This window comes from Impatiens glandulifera, chromosome 8, assembly GCF_907164915.1.
Source record: "Impatiens glandulifera chromosome 8, dImpGla2.1, whole genome shotgun sequence".
Lineage (NCBI taxonomy): Eukaryota > Viridiplantae > Streptophyta > Magnoliopsida > Ericales > Balsaminaceae > Impatiens > Impatiens glandulifera.
Genome location: NC_061869.1, coordinates 42,716,501 through 42,724,343, shown reverse-complemented (window position 1 = coordinate 42,724,343; position 7,843 = coordinate 42,716,501).

The following is a 7,843-nucleotide window of genomic DNA, read 5'->3' as shown; positions in this document are numbered from 1 at the left end:
TTCATCTCGAACTCATATGCCTTAAGATCTTCGAATACATCGTATAATTTCATCTTACGTAGGCTCTTTGATTCTCTCATGACCATCGTCTTTATATCCCAAGCACTCGGAAGAGATCTCAAGACCTTCATAATGACCTTTTTGTTGTCGTACTTCTTGCCCAGATTTGCTAACTCATCTAATACATCAGTGAACCGGTCACTGTATTCCTTCATAGTTTCCCCTGGTTTCATTTTGATGCTTTCAAACCTCTGTGTGGCCACCATTATTTTGTTCTCCTTTGTTCTTTCATTTCCCTCAAAGATCTGGATGACCGTGTTCCAAGTCTCCTTCGCGGTTTTGCAATCTCTGATCTTGCAATATGTATTCCTGTCCACGCTGTTGGAGATCCGGTTTCTTGCATGGTTGTCCAGATTGTTCCTTCTCCTGTCTTCAGCTGTCCATTCTTTTCTGTCTTTATCAATGACTATCGGTCCTTCGGTTAGAACGGATTCCATTTCATCATCCAAGGTGACTAGATGTAGGTGCATGCGTGCCTTCCAGTTGGCAAAGTCATCACCTTCTAGCATTGGAGGCCTATCTTGATACATGTTTGCTTGAGTATTGAAACTACCTGGCTCTGATACCAATTGTTAGGATCTAGGTCGCCGCTGGTGGACCGGGGGTTGGACCGGTTAGCGGTTCTCACTCGTAGGGTGGTGATTAATCCGGTTAGAGATTAACACCGGGGTTTCAATACTACACAACCTGTCACAAACCCTTGAACTAGGTTCAAGCGCGGAAGAGGTTTGCTTTCAAGTTGAAGCGGTACACGTGTATGATAGGCGGAATCGGTTTCGGATGATGGAGATTTGAAGAATGGTGGGTCGGTTTCGGTTATCTGGATATTCGGTATGGTCAGTATGGAGTCGGTTTTGGAGCGGTATGATTAAGTTAGTCGGTTATGTAATGAAGCCAGCAGAAAGTAAATGACAAGACAGATTTTATGGATGTTCGGAGATAAAACTCCTACGTCACCCCTTCCTCTCGAAACCGCGAGAAGGATATTCACTAAGGAATACAAATACAATCCGATCGAGACTTATTCCTGCTCGATAACACTCTTACAATTTACACCGAAATTGTAACACACACTTAGAATTTAGCACTTAGGCTTTCTTAGAATACCACACTGTTATCACTTGTAGTAAATGCACTTGGCTTTTGTTATCTCAATGTTTGTCCCACTTAGTAACTCTTAGTAACTGCTCAATGTCCCGCTTGATGTCCCACATTTACTCTTCTGCAACTGCCTCCTTTTATAGGTGAAATATGCCAACGGTCATATTTCGAAGCCTTGAATCTGATTGGCTGATCAGAGATGCAGTGATTCAGTGTCTCAGACCTGCGGTCTTCTCCTCAGACCTGACGGTCAATCTCAGACCTGGCATCCTGTTTCAGACCTGCCGGTCTGTAAAGCAAACCTGTCGGGTTTGTCTTTTACTCAATGTAGGCACTGTCTGCTTGGACAGTTGTCTGTACTTTGAAGATTTCCTTTCTGGCTTATCCCGAAGTAGAAAGATCCGGTAGTACTGTTTTTCTGCAGCCTACAGTCTTTCCTCAGACTTGCATGGATATGGAAGTATTCAGTCTGTTCCTTTGGTATCATTCTCAACAGATACCCAAAGTGTCTTCTTGTGCAGGTCGGCCTCTTGACTTGGCCTAGGTTGGCCGCTTGACTTGGCCGAATATCTTTTGATAGTGAAGTGACCGGGCTTATTCCGGTTATGTTTGTCTTGAGGATTGATCGGCTATTTGATGGATCTGGCTTTTAGGCTTTGGCCGATCCTTCCTCTGTGCGGTCACGTACCGAATACTCTTGATCGGTTTGGTAGCTTGACCGGTTCGGTTTCTTCAGTTGGTTTTCTTTTGTTCATCCGGTCCGGTTCCTTGTTCCTGCGTAGGAAGTTTGTTTAAGTTAGGTTTATTTGAACCGGTATGAATTTATCTAACATATATATATATATTTTCAAAAATATAATATTAATATCATTAAATATCTTTATTATTATTTTACTAAGGTAGCCCAATGGTAAGAGTCGACGGCTTAATAGATCAAAATGTCACGAATTCGATTCCATCTAAAAGCGATTTAAGCTTAAGCGGGGTCATGGTTGTGGGGTTATCATGATAGCTCTCCTTTATTCAAATAAAAGAAATTAAATATCTTTATTATTATTTTTTTTCTTCTAAAATAACTTCGAAATTAAATAATAAATTTTAATAATGGATATATTTTCATTAACCTATTATTCAATATAATTATTCATTTGTAACATTTTGATTATATTATTTAAAATAGGTAAGTCTAAGTTTAATTATCTTGGTATACAATCGATACCATATTGTTCCAAAAAATAATTATATATTTTTTAAATTCTCGTGTAATGAGCATGTATATGATTAAAATCTATTTTTAAAGGCTCAAAATTTAAAATATAAATTGGTAGAGCAAAAATGAGTTTCTACACTCATGCTACTATAGTGCAATGACAAGCTACGAGAAATAATCGAAGAGTTTGCGTTCTTGAACGTTTGGACGTCTTACACATACATTAATGTCACGCTAATATAGTCTAAGGACATAGTACATGGAATAGTCAAGATGTTTTCATCGTCTTTCAAATTGGTAAAAATTGTACATTAATCTCACACTACTATAGCCTGTGGATAGCCAATGGGTTGAAACTCTTACTTAGGTAGACGACTACATCATCTTAACTTTACTATCCTAATCTCAAGTGCATATCTAATTAGTCCGAATGTATGTGTCTAATTAGTCTGAATTATGTGATATACTTCATGAGATAGAGAGAGGGTTGCGTCAGCTTGGTAGATTAACGTCTACAAAATTTATTGGTCTTTTTATTGTGTGGTTTAGGAGCCAAGCACATGATGACACGAATTTGGTTTGAGTTGTGTTATTTACATTATGAGCGACTTACTTTTTAATCTTTTCAAATCGAAGAGTTTGCGTTCTTGAACGTTTGGACGTCTTACACATACATTAATGTCACGCTAATATAGTCTAAGGACATAGTACATGGAATAGTCAAGATGTTTTCATCGTCTTTCAAATTGGTAAAAATTGTACATTAATCTCACACTACTATAGCCCGTGGATAGCCAATGGGTTGAAACTCTTACTTAGGTAGATGACTACATCATCTTAACTTTACTATCCTAATCTCGAGTGCATATCTAATTAGTCCGAATGTACGTGTCTAATTAGTCTGAATTACGTGATATACTTCATGAGATAGAGAGAGGGTTGCGTCAGCTTGGTAGATTAACGTCTACAAAATTTATTGGTCTTTTTATTGTGTGGTTTAGGAGCCAAGCACATGATCACACGAGTTTGGTTTGAGTTGCGTTATTTACATTATGAGCGACTTACTTTTTAATCTTTTCAATTACTCATACTTCGGTGGGGCGTCTCTGTGATAAAATATCTTCAAGGGTTATTGGTGTACAAATCTCACAAAGGCCTAGAAATATGATTATAATCCTAAAGAGTTTGTCTCAAATTGTTTCATCATTTTTATTTTTCCAATTTTTGGTCGCGACCACTTATTTTTGTTTTTTTTCGAAAAAACGCTTTTCAACATAAAGATTGGTGTTTATCCTTTTTACGTTTGAAGACCTCGAAGCTTCATGTATTTTAAGAAAATGCTCCTAGTGCATGATGACTTGGGAGTTTCTCTTTTTTTTTTTTTTTTTTTCATTTTTGTAAAAATTCCTCCAGCGCATTTCTAGGATTTTCACTCTTTTATATTTTCTTTTATTTTGTTTTTGATTGTGAGTTAAGATTTGTATTAATCTCTCTCATTTTAGAACGAATCCCAAATAAAAAATATTTAGAATCTCATTTTGGGTGTCACTTTTTTTACCGTTTCAAAAGGAGGCCGGTTATTTTTATATTTCCCTTCGAAGCAAATGTTATCAATAGAACTCAAATTCGTGTTCTTGCGATTATTTTGAAAGATTATTTTGTGAAAATAATTTTTCTATCCAAATATCAATTTTGATGTCTTAAATTAAGTTTTCACTTTGCGTCACATTCTTCGGAATTTTATTCCACTTCTTTTATTACTATATTTTTTTTCATTGGAGATATTCTTTGTCATGCTTGGATTGAGAATTCTTATTATACTTGGGATATTATTTGATATTATTTCATTCACTTTGAGTATTATTATTTTTATTTATTTTTTTTCGGCGACCTAATATATCTAATTGAATCGATACACCTATTATCTTGCTTTTAACAATCAAAACGAGAGTATGGGTGAACAAATTAGTTATTTCAATAACTCAACCTTGAGGATTTTTTTTTCTGTTTTTTAGTAGCATGAGTATATCTGACATAGTTGGTACACTTGTGTTTGGGCAATAAAGACAAGAGTCTTTGTGAACGTTTTGCGCGATTTTTAACGTCGCAACGAACAAGTTTGAATTTTTTCTAGGTCAATACGCGAATTTTTAAAGAAGTGTCAGTTGAATCAATTTTACATTATCGAAAAATTTAAGTTTTTTTGAAAACGAGGTTTTATATATGACTCCATAACTTACAATATCGTCGAATTTGGTAGAGATTGTGATATCAATGGGAAGTACATTATATGCCTATTTAATTATTATTTTTCGATTTTTTATAACATCACGATTAGATAGTCGCCACCTAATTTTTTTAAATTAGAAAAATAAATTAAGCGTATGCATGCGGCATTTAGAGATTTATATATAATGAGTTCGACATTTGGTTTTGTATGGGAAAGAGTCAAAGGAATGGAAAGATATGTCCCACAACGCCCATTAGGTCTTTACTAATTCAATTTGGACCTCTTTAAAAGCAATTTACACTTTACTTTTTTTTAAACCCATCAACTTAGGTTATTTTTTTTGGTTCACTTTTGAGTGAACCCTGGTGTGTTCTTATATAAATAAAGGAATAAAAAGCATGTACAAAAATAAAATAATTGAAGACAACCTAAAGCCTAAATAAATAAATCCATACATAAAATTATTTAGAATTTAGAATTTAGAAAAATTTCATCTTAGGGCATTTGTACAAGCTTCCCTATTTTGTATCCCTAAAAATAATATAAAATAATAATATCCATATTTTAGAGAATCAAAATATAAATTATTCTACATCAGCTTCCTTATCTTTATCCATATATCATTTAAATATTCATTAAAACAACCAATTTTTCAGCCACCTCAACCACTTAATTACTTATTCATATATATTTAAATATTTATTGTTAGCCATAAAAGATAAAATATATTATTTTATTATTTAGGGATGCTACAGTAATCCCTAAATATAAGGATTCACTATTCATCATCCCTAAAAAATCATAAGGATAGGAAATTTGATAAAGCATTTTTTTTTTTACAACTTTTATGTTATTTATCTTTATAATAGAGATAGAACACATTTTAAGGATTCTGCTATAAATACTCTTAGTGTTATTTTAAGTCTACTTGATTTTAGCATTTATCTAAGTGTGAGTTCATATATAAAAATATAGCACATAGTTTTTTTTTTTTTTGGAGTTTTATATTTTTTTTAATGTAGGATCAAATAAATCACAAATAACATTTTAGACTAACAAAATCCCAAAAAACAGAAACATGAGTCTATGCACAAAATAAAAGAAAAGGATGAACAAACTGTATGCGACCTATGAACATCGGTCGCTTGGAGGGCTGCTCTCGGTCGAAGGCTGAAAGTAGGCTGAAATTCTAAGCCGTGGCTTGCATCGGGTGCAGAATTTCGGTCGCAACTTGTATCGGGTGCAAAATCTCGGTTGAATGCAGCTAAAGGCAAGAACATTTCCTTGGTCGTAGTCCGTCTTCTCGGTCGAACAACGCACAACAACAATGATATGGTTTCCTTCATTGGTCAAGTGTAGCATCAGTCATGCAGTGTCATGATTTGTTAATGAAAACATAATAAATTGTATAATGGTAAAGTGATGCGGTGCGAGTCGAAGAGGCGTTTATGCGAAAGTTGTAGCATCCGAAAATATCTCGCAAGTGTCAGATTTCGACGATTGCCTAGTGTTTTTCGGGCGGAAACGTGGTGCTGTGAAGAAGTCATGGTTTTGCCATGAGGTATGATGGTTTAAGGCCATCTGACGACGTTTAGGGGCTCAAAATCGCATTTTTATTAGTTTCGGGTGTTTTTTGCAATTTATTAAAAGTTGTTTATTTCTTTTGCAAGCTAGGGTTTGAGTATTGAAAAGAATCTTAAAACATTTTGTTAGGGGAAGATTATTAATCAGAAAACGAGGTTTCCGCAATATCTATCAACTTTCGGTATTCATAAGAATCAACGAATCTTGATAAAGGTTCATCCTAGCCACGCACGCTGCATCAGTTGGTATCAGTTTCCAGTCGACCCTGAGGTATGCCGCCCCGAAGACAGCCGCGCAACCCTACCCCTGGTGCTGATGATGGTGACCTTGCTGAGTTGCGACGTGAAAACGCTGAGTTTCGCCGTGATAACGACGATTTGAGGCGGCAGGTTGAATGGTTGACGCAACGGATGGATGCATCTATGCACATGCACCACCCTGAAGATGATGTTACGATGACAGATGAAAACCCTCTCGGTGGTCTTCGGAATCAATCCCCTGAATGCCCCAATCATCGCTGGGAGCAGGCTTTCAGGGTGGACATCCCTAAGTTCGATGGTAGTCTACCACCGGAAGAGTTTATTGATTGGCTTTCTCAGGTTGAAGAGATTCTGGATTTCAAGGAAGTTCCTGCAGATCGTCGTGTACCCCTTGTTACGATCCGCTTACATGGTCGTGCACAAGCATGGTGGCAGCAGTTGAAACAGACACGTGTTCGTCATGGTAAGGCAAATCTCACGAATTGGGACAAATTCAGGAAGCATATTAGGGCTGCGTTTTTACCATATAATTACGAACGTAACCTGTACCAGCGGTTCCAGAATCTTCGTCAGGGTTCTCGTTCCGTGGATGACTATTCCACTGAGTTTTACACCTTTGTGGCTCGTGTTGACCTGTCTGAGTCCCCTCTCTAGTTGGTTTCTCGCTATATTGGTGGCCTTCGCCTCCAGTTGCAGGATATTTTGAATATGTTTGATCCCTTGACTGTTTCTGAGGCACATCAGCGTGCTTCAAAGGCTGAGAAACAGCTAGCTAGGCGCGGTTCGGGTAGCTTTGGAAAACAGGTTGTCCCCACTAGTGGCATTGGTTCTTCTTCCCAGCCGGCCCATCCCACCCCAGCCCCGCCTCGCAGCACTACAGCCCCCCCGCAGGGACGTCCCGATGGCTTGCGTTGTTTCAATTGTGGTGAAGTTGGCCATCGCCAAGCAGAGTGTCGCAACCCAAAGTCCACCAATCGTGGTCTTTTTACTGAGGTGGATGATCCTGACTCTGCTCTTCCTTCAGATTCAGCCCCAGTGTATGATGTTTATGATGATGAGGCAGCGGAGGAGTATGTTTCTGGTGATGTTGGCCCCCTTTTGGTGATTCGTCGATCATGTTTAACCCCTCGTGCTCCTGACAACGAGTGGTTACGCAATAATCTGTTCCATTGCACTTGTACCATCGGTGGCAAAGTTTGCACCTTCATCATTGATGCTGGGAGTTGTGAGAATGTGATTTCTGAGGTTGCAGTTTCGAAGCTGGGTCTGTCCACTGAACCTCACCCCAAGCCTTATCGCCTGTCCTGGCTGAGTCAAGGTACGGATGTTACAGTTTCCAAGCGCGTACTTGTTAATTTTTCCATTGGTTCCCATTATCGTGATGCTGTATATTGTGAT